Raw genomic sequence first — 14,740 nt, 5'->3', positions numbered from 1 at the left:
GTGGTTTGAGTAATGTTTACCACTGGCTCAGGGGCCTTAAAGGAGACCACACTAGTTTTTAGAAGTGTGAAATCGGCTTTTGAGAAGTTTTTCACTGTGGTCTTTTTTGTTTCAGGTGGGGGCGGGATGAGGACCTCCAGCGAGATTAGTTTATGATCTGATCTCACCAGTGAGGGGTATACTTCTGGTGTTGAACATTTTGATCCCATGTTCATGATGATGAGATCAAGTATGTTTTCTCCTCTTGTGGGGATGGTGACTAGTTGTTCCATGGCATTTGAGTTTATGAACTCCAGGAATCTTTGGGTTAGAGTGTTCGGGATTGAGTAGTGTTCCCAGTCTATATTAGGGTAGTTGAAGTCACCTAGTATGATGGTGTTTGGAGATACATTTATCCCCTCCAATGTTTTCAGGAAGGCCATGTGAGGTTCCTGAGTTTGAGAGGGTGGCCTGTAACATGCTACAAATTGCAGAGCAGTCTTGCCTATGGTTAATTGCACCTGGATGGTCTCCGATGCATCATGCGTTGCCACCAGTCTTGAGGTGTGGGTGTCCTTTATGAATATGGACACCCCCCCCTCCTTTCTTGGTGTTGTCCGGATTTTGGGGCTGGAACGCATGATATGAGGTGAAACCTGTTAGTGCTGGGGTGCTCTCAGGAGCCTTGAACCAGGTTTCTGTCACAGCACAAACATCGATGTTCTCCATATTGAGAAGGGCCTCGAGTGCGTGCATCTTGAGATTGAGACTTCTGGCATTGAGCAGCATTACCCTTAGTTTTTTTCCTTTTTGATGTTCTAGGGTGGTAGGTTTAGAATTTGAGCCTTGCCTAAAAAAGGCACTATGGGGGTGGCAAGAGCCTTTGCCAATATCCGGAAGCCCAGGGGTGACAGGTGCAAGCCGTCCCTTGCGAAGCAGCGTGGCTTGTCCAGCATGTCATCCCAGGCAGACAGACATTGGATCCCCTTTGAATGACACCAGAATTTAAGCCAATTATTAAAGCTGATCATCTTATCACTGTATTGTGGCATCATTCTAGGTGAAGGTAGGATACTGCTCAAGGTCAGGGTCATACCTGCCTGGGCTACATAATCAGAGAGCTCCTCGATGTCCCTTTTCATGTAGTCCAAGGAGGTACGTCTCAGGTCGTTGACACCAGCGTGGACAATGACTGAGTCGTACTTGTACCTGCTGTTGAGAGACCTGAGTGCTTGCGTTATGTGGCGGATTCTAGCGCCCGACAGGCAGCTTACTGTGACCTTCTCCTTACTCAGTCTGGTGAGCGGGACATCAGTGTGTCTGACTATGGAATCACCAATGACAAGTGTGTCTGGCATTTTGTTTGGCCTTAAGGGCTGTGACTGTTTGACACTCTGACTGTGTGGTCTATGTGTTGCATGTGTTGGGTCGTGAGGTGGTAGTTGTTTGGGTGTCTGCTTTGGTGGCCTCTGCTGTTTTGGTAAATTTTTGATCAGAGCCTCCGTGTATGTCTTTGTGTGAGTATGTGTATGATTTGAAGCTGTGATGGTACCATGTGTGACTGGGTATGTATTGTGTGTGGTTACCTTCTCCTCCTGTCTGGTCTTGCCAGTCCTATGTTGAGAGAGCTCAGCCTCCAGTTTGGCCGTATAGTTGCATCTCTCGCATGTATATCAATAATTTCTCTGTGTGGAAGATTTTCAGTCCATATATCTCTAGGTAATCACTGTATATTAATCAGATCAGACAAAAGTAGTAGAAGTAGTGAACTTAAACTCATCTTAAGTTAAAAAAAAGAAAACGTGAGGTGAGGTTGCTCAGGTACTGATAGACCTTAAAATGTTTGTGAGGAAGCTCAACTTAAGGGTACAGTTTCATGGCAAAAATAATGACATTGAAAATAAGCCTATTGAAACTATAAAAAGGCCTAGCAGCTATTGTCTACCACTACATCAAACATTAGCTGCTTCGAACTGAAATGTGAGATGGATATCAGGAAACTCCTTAAAAACCTCGTAAGAAAAAACTTTATAACTTAACACAGGGAGAAATGATAAATCCAGGCATGTAATGAAGGCAGACAAGGGAGGAGGTATGCTTGTGACTGATACCACTAGTTACAACCAAAAGACAGAGAACTTGCTGGAGGATAACAGATTTTATGAGTTATTTACCATGGATGACATAAAAAGAGCATATGATTTATGGAACACAAATCTCACCACATTATGGGAAGAAAAACTTATTACTGAAAATCTTTATAATTATTTATGGAGCCCATGCCCGCATTTACCTTACTTTTTTGGAATACCAAGGCCACACAAGAACAGAGAAGACCCACCTTATAGACCAGTGGTAGCAAGTAGAGGTTCCCTTACTGAAGCCACAGCCATTTACCTTGATTACTTGCTGAAACCTTTAGCAGAAAAGAATAAGTCATACATAAGAGATTCATAGGTTCATAGGTTGGTACTAGGCTATTGGCCCTAGGGCCTATACAAGCCTAGCCATAACAATTCCTTGGCTATTTCTTCCCACAGTATTTACTTCCCTGGACCCATCTAGCAGGGCGACTGACGTGATTCCCTGGATGAATTTCCTATCTCCCATCCAATCATCAAGGTTCCTTTTGAAGAGGGCCAAAGAGGCATTCTGCTTGACATGTATGGGCAGTCTATTCCAGAGTCTGGGGAGTCTCTGGGTCAGGAACCTATACCTCCAGCATGTTTTGTTCATTATGATGACAAGGTTTAGATCCCTGGAGCATGTGTCTGAGGGACTGGGATTTCTTTAAGTGTAGCATGTCCAACAGCTCTGGGTTTGACATGGCCTTGTATGTTAAGCAGAGATAACCTCTGAGTAGATGATATGCCACAGAGTATAGCTGGAATTTATTTAGACTGTCAGCATATGGCATCTGCTTCAGGCCTGTGATCCTTTTAGTGAGGTACTTCTGCAGTCTTTCCAGTTGTTGCAGATGTTTTGAGAGGTACATACCAAATGGGACACTGTATTCTATAATGGGCCTAATGAGGGATGAGTACATAGGGGCAATGACCTTTTTTCTGGATGAAAATCCCTTAGTGATGAGGTGTGCCACATAGGATTTCCTGACTGTTGTGGCGAAGTGGTTATCGAAGGTGAGACCACTGTCCACCTGTGTCCCCAAGTCTCTTATCACATTTTCGGTGTTTAGTGTACTACCACCTATGTGGTAATACATGGGTACATGTTTTTTCCTCAAAAGGGATAATTATACATTTCTTGACATTGAGCTGGAGCCCAATGGCTCTGGCACCAAGCATCTGTTTCTGTAAGGCCCTTTTTATAGAATATCCACATCATTTGGGGATTCAGTAATGGCTCCCAGTTTGCAGTCATCTGCAAACTTTATTAGCCAGAGTCCCTTAGTGTTGGCCTGTACTTCAGAGTAGTAGATGCCAAACAAGAGAGGCCCCAGGATTGAGCCCTGAGGTACTCCACTTGTCTGCAGATAAGACATTTGCCCTAACAGCAGCAGAGGGGTCAATGGCTGGGACAGATTCCCAGCTAATAGTTTCCACTGCTCGGGATTCAATCTGCATGAGGAATCCCTTTTGTGAAGGAGAAAGCCCAAACTACCTCAGTATGGCCCACCCAATCTGTTAGAGGTCATGAAAGACCAGGTGAGGCATTCTAGACAGGTGGAAATTTAGAGGGATTCCCCTTATAGGAGGCCTGAAGATAGGAAACATCTGCCTGGGGTGAAGGGGGCAAGAAGGATAGACACCTTGCATCTGATGGCTCTGTAAGAAGGTGGGAGTCAGACAAATGAGCACAAGCATACGGCAGCCCAGAAGGCCACTGCTTGACCAGAGAGTCTCTTGGGGACTATAAGGATCATGATGAAATACGTGAAGCTGGTGTTAAATGGGAGAAGGAAAAAAGACTACCAAGGAAGCCACAGTGAATGAAGATCAGGGGTACAACTGTTGGACTGAGACCACTTGAGGTACTAGGATTGACCTGCTTAGTTTGTCCACAAGGTAGACACCCCTTCCTGCAATGCTAGGACAACAGCCCTCCTCTCCAAGATACATATATGAATGTTGGCCTCTTCTGGCCTCCATAACCCTTACACCATCCTCCCCTTGTAATGCCTTCCCTCCCGCCCAATAGCCGCCCATGGTCACCACCACTGCTTTTGATGAAACCAGACAGTGTGCATACACGGAATCTGCAATTAGCATTTAGAGTGATTGGTAAATATCGATTACTGGAGACAAGATCTGAAGCAGAGACCATTGTGCCTTTAGGAACCACATTACAACTCAAAACAAAACTGTATCATTAGGAAGATAAAACCATTAGTTAAAGGGCTTTAGGACTGGAGCAGATGTGAAGGTAGATAGCTTTTTTTCCATATCTGTATTCTACCAGAAGGTGGGGCATTATGGATGCAGTGTCCAGATGCTCCAATTTGGAAGATTTGCACTGGAGAATGAACTGATCTGCAGCAAGAAGCTCAACGCTTTGACCAGGGACTCCACTGTTAAGGCAGAAACTGTTCGGCTGCTATGACCTCTATGCCCTTGAACATCTGCGAGAGCTGTGGTAAGACCAAAAGGTAGGACCCTAAACTGACTGACTCAAGAGGAAGGACTGAAATTTGAGACTGGCTATAGGTGTCCTCGAGGTGGACAGAGCATAAGAAAGAAAACAGATTGCAGTAACTGTGTTGAACAGGGCCTTTTCAGTTACTTAGTAGCAGAGAACCAAAACAGGCTGAGGTCCTCTTTTTGCTTTCAGAACCAGAAAGAACTTGGAGTAATGTCCAAGCCCTAGTCAGGCAGAAGCTCCTGGATGGCTCTTTGAATTAACGAAAATTTTTGCTGCCTCTAGCTGGGGTGGAACGTCTGAAAGCAGACTCTAAACTGTTTTAGAGAAGATTGGGAAATGGGAAAAGGGTATTGTATAGCCTCTGGATAGTTTTACCAATTTGTTTCAACAAATAGACATACAGACAGGATATAATTGCTCGCATAACTGCCTTCAGGGACAGTGGGGATGCCTTTAGATAATTTTGGACTTCTCTGCCTTAGGAATCCAGATAAGCAAGCCCTTGTTTTTACAGGCCAAAGACTTTGGACCCAAAGGCAAACAGATTCAGCAATCTTCAGTCTCTCCTCTCCCCCAGCATGCCAAACAAAATCAGATGAACAAAGACATGCTCCAATTACTCAAACAACTAAAACACTGGGTTGGGGAAAATAGGATGCTTATAAGTGTAGCCCCAGTTGTATAACAGTTTAACATATCACTGGTGTCAGCCTGCAATGTTAGGAGCGAGTGGCCCCACCATCTATTCATTACATCAATGTGCTGCTTCTGATCTCCCCTTAATGTGCCTGGTCTCATTTCAGCCCTGAAAGTGATTTTGGACAATTTTTATATGTGCTTGCTCAGCACAGTCCTGCTCCTGATATCACCTTGGTGTACCAAATGCAATCCATGTGCATCTTACAAACATAAATGGTTAGGGTCAACGTTTTGGACACTGCTTCACCTGGGTTAATGTCCCACATGTCTGTGGCACTTAACCAAAGACTAAATTCAAGTTTTATTTCAAATGGATTATAAACTGCCAATACCAAACACAAATAAGCAAAACACCAAGACAAGGAAAACAGCTTCAACTCAATCGAGGAAAAAATGCAGGTATGAGCATTTTCCACTGAAGATGAGAATGCTGCTGCCACAGGCTTTGCAGACAGCTTGAGGTTGAAAAGTACTGTGACAATGGAGACTTGCAACATTTTCCTGAATATAAACCCCTCTTAGCCATGTTGGGCTTTCCTTGGCAGAAAATCTCCAAGTATTGAACAGGAAAGGCACAGTCTCTGACAAAAGGCTTCATTTCAGACGACTGAAGAGAATCCCAGAATATAGAATATCCTCAAATAGCTATGGCAGTTGCACAAGGACTAGCACAGCCAGCCAAGTATTACCATCCTAAAAAAATAAAGGTCAGTGCTACTAAGAACTTACAGCAATAACTTAATTCAGAACCATGATGGATTGAGCTGCTTGGAAGCCATAAGAGAGACCCTGCTCAAATCCAAGCAGGCCAAATTGTCATACCAATTCTCAGGTCTTTGCCCATGTAGTAGCACTCTCTCCAGGGCACCCAGGAGAGTAACTGCCCAGAAGTGAGCAGAAGACTATGAAGGGGAGGAGACCCAACAGAAATGGAAGGGTCTTCTAGTAGGTAGTACCCACCTTGACAGCAGACAAGAAAAAAGGGGAGAGGAAGGGAAGAGGTATAGCAACAGTGAAGACATTTACAGCAAGTAAACACATTGGTATTATGTTCAGATTACTTCATTTTTGCAGTAATGAGTCTCAAGATACCCAGTCAAAGACGGCTGCATGAACCTTTGTTTACCCAAAAACCAAAAGTCTACTCCAAGTGTCCCTTTCCTCATACTCTATTAAACCTGTGTCCCTAAGTCTCTCATCATACTTTCGATGTTTAGTGTACTGCCACCTATGTGGTAATTCATGGGTACATGTTTTTTTCCAAAGAGGATAACTATAAATTTCTTGGCATTAAGCTTGATCCCATGGCTCTGGCACCAGGCATCTGTTTCTGTAAGGCACATCATTTGGGGATTCAATAATGGCTCCCAGTTTGCAGTCATCTGCGAACTTTGTTAGCCAGAGTCCCTTAGTGTTGGCCTGTACTTCATATAAGTAGATGCCAAACAAGAGTGGTCCCAGGACTGAACCCTGGGGTACTCCACTTGTCACTTGTCTGGAGCTGGATTTGGAGTTAGCTACTTTTACAGTCTGGGTTTTGTCAGTAAGCCAGTTGGCAACCCATCAAGTGACATAGGGATTTATGCCCAGCTTAGTAAGTTTATCTATGATTCCAGAGTGGGGAATGGTGTCGAAGGCCTTGGCGAGGTCCAGATAGGCTGTGTGGACCACCTTACCCTCATCCACAGCTCTGGAGACTGATTTGAAGAAGTCAGTCAGGTTCAGAAGACAAGATCGGCCCTTCACAAACCCAAACTGGGTGGGGTCCAGTGTTTGAAGGTTGCCAATTTCTTTGTTTATAAGTTCCATGATAATGCGTTTCATGCCCTTGCAGATCAGGCTCGTCAGAGTGATGGGATGGTAGTTCCCAGGATCCAAGGTGGTTCCCCCCTTGTGGAGTGGGATAACTGTAGCTGTGCACCACTCAGTGGGCACGAAGCCTGAGGTGAGGTTATGATTAAACATGACACTTAGGTGAGGTGCCAGTTCATTTTGTAGTTCATGTAGTACACAGCCCAGGATGTCATCTGGTCCCATGGATGCTGTATACTTAGCTTTGAAGACTGTGGTTTCTACCTGTGTGGCCATGATTACCAGAATTTGGCAATCTTTTGGTATTGAGATGGGCCCTTTAGGGGGTGAGAGGGGGTGAAGTTTCACTAAATCGATCTGCCAGAATATTGGCAATATCCTTGGGATCAGTATATTTAATGTCATTCTGTTTTAGCTCAGAGCAGATCTGAGCATTGCCATTTAGATTCTTGACATAACTATAGAATGCCTTGTGGTTGCCTTTGGAATCTTTGGTAATTTTATTTTTATAACTAGCTTTTGAGGATTTTATTAGGGATCTCAGCTTCTTACTGAGGCTGGTGAGAAAGTTTTTTGCATCCAGGGATTTTCCTCTTTTCTGCAACAGTTTCTTCCTTCTGTTGTATAGTTTGTTTATAGCAGGGGACCACCAGATTGGCTTCCTTCTTTTGGAGGAGAGCATCTTGGTTCTATTTGGGATGGCACAATTCATGCACGAGTGGGTGTGCTCGTACAGTGCCTTAGTGTAGGATTCTGCAGTCAAACTTTCAGATCCTGTCTTCATGGGTGTCATGAGGTTTGTCACTTCTGACTTCAGTAGCATGAATTTGGCTTTGGAGAAGTTTTTTAAGGAGGTTTCCTTACTGGGGGGTGGGGGTGGGATGTGGATGTCAAGGGTGATTTGCTTATGGTCAGACATGACCAATGAGGGGGTGACCACTGGTGTGGAGCATCTATCTCCCATGTTGGTAATGACCAGGTCTAGGATATTGGAGCCCCTGGTGGGACAATGGGCTAGTTGATCCAGGGTGTTGGAATTTATGAATTCCAAGAACCGTTGGGAAAAGGAGTTGGTACCTGAATATTTTTCCCAGTTAATGGCAGGGTAGTTGAAATCACCCAGTATTAGGGTGTTTGGTTGTATCTTAATATCTTTCAGTATGTTTAGAAAGGTGTAGTTAGAATCTTGGGGCATGGTGGGGGATCTGTAGCAAGCTACAATTTGGATTGCAGTCTTACCTAGTGTTAGTTGCACCTGGAGAATTTCAGATGCATTGTGTTAGGCAACTAGCCTGGAGGTGTAAATATCCTTGGTGAATATGGACACTCCTCTACCTTTAGTGTTTCGGTCTTGGTTTTGTGGCTGAAAAGTGTGGTAACAGTTGTAGCCTGGTATTTCAGGGGTGCTCTCTGGAGCCTTGAACCAGATCTCAGTTACTGCACAGATATCGATGTTCTCCATTTTTAGGAGTGCCTCGAGAGAGTGCATTTTGAGGTTTAGACTTCTAGCATTGAGTAGCATTACCTTCAGATTTTGCATGCTTGTATATGTTACGGTGGTGGTTTTGTCCTTTGAACCTTGCCTAAAAAAGGCACTATAGGGGTGGCAAGAGCTTTAGCCAGTAACCTGAATCCCACGGGTGACAGGCGCAGACCATCTCTGGCAAAGCATCGTGGTTTGTCGATCATGTCTTCCCAAGCATACAGATACTGGATCCCCTTTGAATGACACCAGAAGCTTAGCCAATTGTTGAAGTCAATCATTTTGTCCTTATACTGTGGTATCATTCTGGTACAACATCTGGATATCTGGCGGAGATATCTAGACGATTGCTGGATGGTGTGGCGTGGAGATAAGCAAAGTTTAATACAGTTTGTGGATTATTTGAATAATAATACTCTTGGTATTCGGTTCACGGCTAATATTGAACTTTCAGAGATTGTATTTTTGGATGTTAAGGTTTCCAAACTTGTAGATAATACTTTATCGACCACTATATATCGTAAATTTCCCAAATACAATACTTTATTACATGCTAAGAGTTCTCATCCACGCCACACCATCCACAATATTCCGAAATCTCAATATATGAGAATCAGACGTATTTGTTCATCTGATGAAGATTATTTGGATTGCAGTCTGGATTTATCGTGCAGGTTTCTACAAAGGGGTTATGAATCTCAATTATTAGCCAAAGCTGAAGGACAAACTATTAGAATGACACATCAGGATCTATTATGTTACAAAACAAATAACAGGGATTGTAAGAAAGTAAATTACAATCAACCAATACGGTTGGTAACTACCTATGGTATTAATACCAATCGTTTCAGGGATGTCATTAACCAACATTGGGGCATTCTTTTGTCACATGAGGTTTTAGGTAGGTTGTTGCCGGAAAATTGTCAGTTTTCTTACCGGCGGGGAAGAAATATGAATTCTCACTTCACACATTATAAAAGATACATTCCAAATATACCACAACAAAGAACTTTAAGTGGTGAAATACTAAGGGGGTGTTATCCTTGTGGTCATTGTGCTGCTTGTCAGCATTTGCAACAAACCAAAGAATTTTCTAGCAAAAATACGTCCCGAATTTTTAAGATAAGGGTTTTTGCCAATTGCAGCACAGATTGGGTGGTATATTTGACTACCTGTAGTTGTTCTGCATTCTATGTCGGACAAACGTCCAGACCTGTCAAATTTAGAATAGGGGAACATTTAAGTGCAATTAAGAATAAACGTGTTGCCAATGCCTTATTCAAACACACCTTGGAACATGCTTCGGCTATTTTTCGGTTTGTTGTTATAGACAGGATAACCCTTCATAGGAGTTTTAAAGCCGGATGGCATCAAAAACTTAATCAAATGGAAAATAGGTGGATAATTCAATTGGGTGGTTTATTTAGACCCGGTTTAAACATGTTAGAATAGAATTTCACAAGTCATGTGTATATATATTATGATCTATATAAAGGGATTATGTACCATTTATAAATTTTGGTTCAAGGGATACTTCAAAATTAATAGGAATATGGAGGATGTATATACCATTTCCATGTTTTATTGAGTTGAGTTTATGATATTATAAATTCATGTATATATCATATAGTATTTGGATAGCCTGAACCAATATTGTGATATTAGTGGGAATGAATATTTATGATAAATTTTGAGGTTTATTAATATATATAAAACACATATATGTTATTTATATATAAAAATTGTTTTGATAAATTCTTTTGATTATTATTCAAGGCCCCCCAAATATTTTGGTTATGGTATATTCCCTTGTTCTTACAACATTTTTGAGGATGTTCATGATTATAAATGTATTCTACATGTTTATTATGTTGAAGTATATTATTATGGGGGTAAAAGTGCTGTTTTGTTCCAATACATTTATTTATTGTATAAGAACATGTATCACTTTAAATGTGGAGTATATATTGGTTGCTCACTAGGGGTCGGGTTTCCTGACTTGTATAGAATTTATAGCATTGATAAAGGCCATGACATGGCCGAAACCAGTATGCTTGGTATGCTTGGTTACTAGGATTCCTCAATTTTTAATGGAATCTGCTTAAAAATAAAGTTGGGTTCGACAGAACTGTACGTGCTGGCTCACTCTTTTTTCAGAATGCTGATGGATTGTTTGGAGCCGTGCACGTTGTCCGGCGTGCGCGTATCCTGGTTTGGAGTTGCTTATTCTGGGCAAAGGCAGGATGCTACTCAGGGCTTGGGTCATACCTGCCTCTGGGCCACATGGAAGGCATACAGCAAACGGTGAGGCATTTGCCCAGCATATACAATTCCTCTTAGTGGACATCCAAACCCATTTTGTCAAAGTTTTGATGCATGTGAGCATAGCTCTCAACTTCAAAGCACAAGAAATCTAGACAAACCCATAAATAATTGGGGTGGGGACAAAGGTCCAAAAATAGGGACAATCTTTAAATACTGCTCTCTTTTTAGCTTAGAAAGTTTCTAGAACAGGTTTTGCATTAGCATGAATTTTCAGAACTGCATGAAGTCTTGTTTTCTTCAATCCTCAAAGATTTGCTCATAAAACCAAAGACTGTATGAGAAACAGACCAAAAACATGAAGCAATAATATGTACAGTTGAGATGTAGGGTTGTGAGTCCCCCCCCCCCAAGTTCTCCAAAGAATGCTCACTGTGCCACCTCTGGAACAGACCACCAGTGAACAAGCAATCTGTCAAGTGATGCACTGCAACAATAAAGCCAACATGGTACAGGGCAGAAAACCAAATGTGTGTGTCCACCCAGCCTGTAAGGGGAGACATACAAAAGTTGGACATGACATCGCAGCTTCCAACAGAAGCATACCAAGAACACACACTATTAGAGACCCAAGAACTGTGGTTTGAAACCCTGCAAATTAACCACCAAGGTTAAAAGCTTTCCATTGATTTCACAAAATCAGAAGCAAGCAGACAAGTGTGTTCATGCAGCACCTCCATGTTAAAAGTTAGAAAAAAGGCAGCTGTGCATCAAAAAGTAAAAATGGGACCCATGAAAACAAGACTAATTAATGCAGTGGAAAAGGATTTCACACCCCTACTGTATCACCACCATTATTTTGTGGTAACATGCAAGCATTGTGTATGTCATGAAGGTTTGCGTGCTGCCATGGACAGTCTGCAACATTAGAACCAATGGGCTGATGTGGAGTAAGTTACTCATTTTCTGCATTTCACATGTGCATGCTTTATTACTACACCATGCAATGGAGATCAGAGAACTGGTCTAGGGGAAAAAAAAGACGGCTAGGGCAATGCTAGAAAGATGGAACATGGAAACTGCTGTTCAGTCATCTAAAATCCATTGCAGCTAGTTTTAAATTAAAACAGAGACTTACTTTATGTTCTACATTGTTCTGCTGTGCCTTGTCCAAGTGGACCTTAATAAGCCTGGTGCTGTCCAACTTCACCTGTATTCTTTTCCCAACAATTTCACTAGGCTAGACCAAGTCCTCAAGAATAGCACCATGCACAGCAGTTAGTGTGAGACAGCATTCAATGGATTTTTTGAGAAAAATAAAAACATTACAGTGGAAGCTGACAGTATTTTATTAACTATTAATGTGGAATCATTGTACACAGTGCTCCCTCACAATAACTGTATAACAACAGCTATGGAGTCTTTTAAGAAACATAATCAAGGTACACGGGCACACCTGCAAAAGTAAAGCAAGCCCATTAATCTTGTACTGGACTTCAATTTCTTTACTTTCAATGGCAAACACAACAAACAAAAAACTGGTATAGCAATGGGGGCTGCCATGGCTCCCAGCATAGCTAACATAGCCCTGCGCAAGTGGGAGGAGGACTTTGTGTTAAACAACACAAACTACATGCAGCATATCACATGCTATTTACATTTTATTGATGATATCTTTATTGTGTGGGAATGTGACACCTTGCAGCTTGGAGATTTTATCACTTACCTCAATCAAACAACCCCCTTCCTGAAGTTTACCTCTTCCCATAGCTATACTTCAACCAATTTCTTAGATATACAGATTTCCAAGGACACCAACAATAACAGAATCACCACTGATCTATTCAGAAAACCTTAGAGGGTTAACTTATTACTACTCCACAGTAAAAGTCTACATCCTACAAAAATCAAGTATAATGTAGTGAAGTCCCAAGGCTATAGATTAGCTAGAATTACCACAGAGATGGAACCATTTTTCAGAAACCTGAACAACTTAAGAGAATGATTTTCTAGTGAGAGGCTATGAAAGTCAGATGTTAAAAAACCATCCCGGAACCCATTATAGAACTGAAAAGGACTGAAGCACCTTCACTCAACCTCCCCAGTAGGAGAATGTTAAGACATTTCACAGAGAATAACAAATGCAAAAATAGCTGCATCCTGACATACACTTTGGATTATCACAGTATCAAAAATGTTATTGAAGAAAACTTGGACATTGTCACAGGAAACCCTTTTCTGATTAACATCTTAGGTGAAGTCCCATCCTTTGTTTATAGGAAGGCCAGGAACATTAGAAGCTTTGTTGAATTTAAACCTAGACCATATGAGAGAGACACTAAAAGATGTGAAACTAATTGTACAGTTTGTATATTTATACAGCAAGGTGATAGTTTTTATTGCCCTTATGTAAAGAAAATCATTAAGATCAGTGCATGGGGGTTACTGTAACACTACAAAAGTAATTTACAGGGCACAGTGCAATGAATGTGATGTATTCTATGTGGGCAAGACTGTAAATAAACTCAAACAGGATTTCATGTCATCTGTCAGAAATCTGCTCTGGATGTAAAAATAATGCACTAGCCAAACACCTTTCTCTTCATAAAAGGCACACAGGTTTTAAGTTCCAGATCCTGGATCGCATAGACATGGGTGATCTTGAAGGAGACATCCTGAATATTCTGGAGAAATATGAACGTATGTGGCATTTAAAGCTGAACTCTTTTAGGAAGCCTGGACTAAACTGCTACTGTTCAATTAAAAGTGCACTGGAACTTAGAAAATTGCCACATTGTTTACAAGACTAATTTTATTTTATTCTACCAGTTGGCTTTAAATACCATTTTAAATCAGTTATAATTTAAGTGTATATTTTGTTTCCATCATCATTCATTTTTTCTTATTATTTTTTCTTTTTCTGGCTCTCTTTTTTCCACTTTATTCAAAATGGTGTGTAATAACAATACTGATTATACAATTATATATATTTTTATAGATATTTTTAGGGTTTTTGTACACAGACCTGAAGAAGTCTAGAAGGACGAAAGTGATCTTTGTTAACAATAGGTTATGAAAATAGAATATGATTTTTACAATTGATTTTTTACATGCAAAGTGTATATGTATATATTTATATATATTTTTTTATTGCCAACTGGACTAAGGTTGATATATTTCCAGCCATGCAGTATATTGTCTTGGATAAAATCACAGACTTAATAATCTACTTAATAATCTGATTATATAAGAGGTACCACATCATTATAAATTTTATTTAAAGTACATAAGGGTTATATTATTATGACAGCTACTAAGTAGGGCAGGACCAGCTCAAATGTCACACTGATGGGGAAAAGGATGTGAATTTAACGTGTACCAATAACACTTTGTTTTACAGCACAATAAACCACTCCCGTGCCTGATAAAAAGCATATATATATATATATATATATATATATATATATATATATATTTAGAAAGATTGTGAGGAAATTATTACTCTATTTTTGTTTTACTTGGATCGCTTGTCTGTGTACTTAATAAAAGATTTTCGACTGGAAATAGACTGCCTGCCTTGCTTGGATTACTTTTGAATACTTAGTAATTCTGTACAATTATATATTTTTTATTATTTTTTTTTTACTTGAGTTTAAATTTGTTACTTCTACTACTTTTGACTGATCTGATTAATATACAGTGATTAACTAGAGATATATGGACTGAAAATTTTCCACACACAGAAGTTTCTTACACTGTTTTGATTTTGGACTCACTACTCTAGTTTAGTGGGTTGATTTGAGACTTCGGGGATACCACAGAGATTACTTGTTTTTTTTTTTTTGTATATCAATAATTTATCACAGTGCTTTGGCCTTCAGCTATGGTGTTGCTAGTGAGTTACAT

This window comes from Protopterus annectens, chromosome 1.part0 (assembly GCF_019279795.1).
Source record: "Protopterus annectens isolate FY-2018-M chromosome 1.part0, PAN1.0, whole genome shotgun sequence".
Lineage (NCBI taxonomy): Eukaryota > Metazoa > Chordata > Ceratodontiformes > Protopteridae > Protopterus > Protopterus annectens.
The sequence above is the reverse complement of the archived record's forward strand: the minus strand, read 5'-3'. Positions refer to the sequence as shown.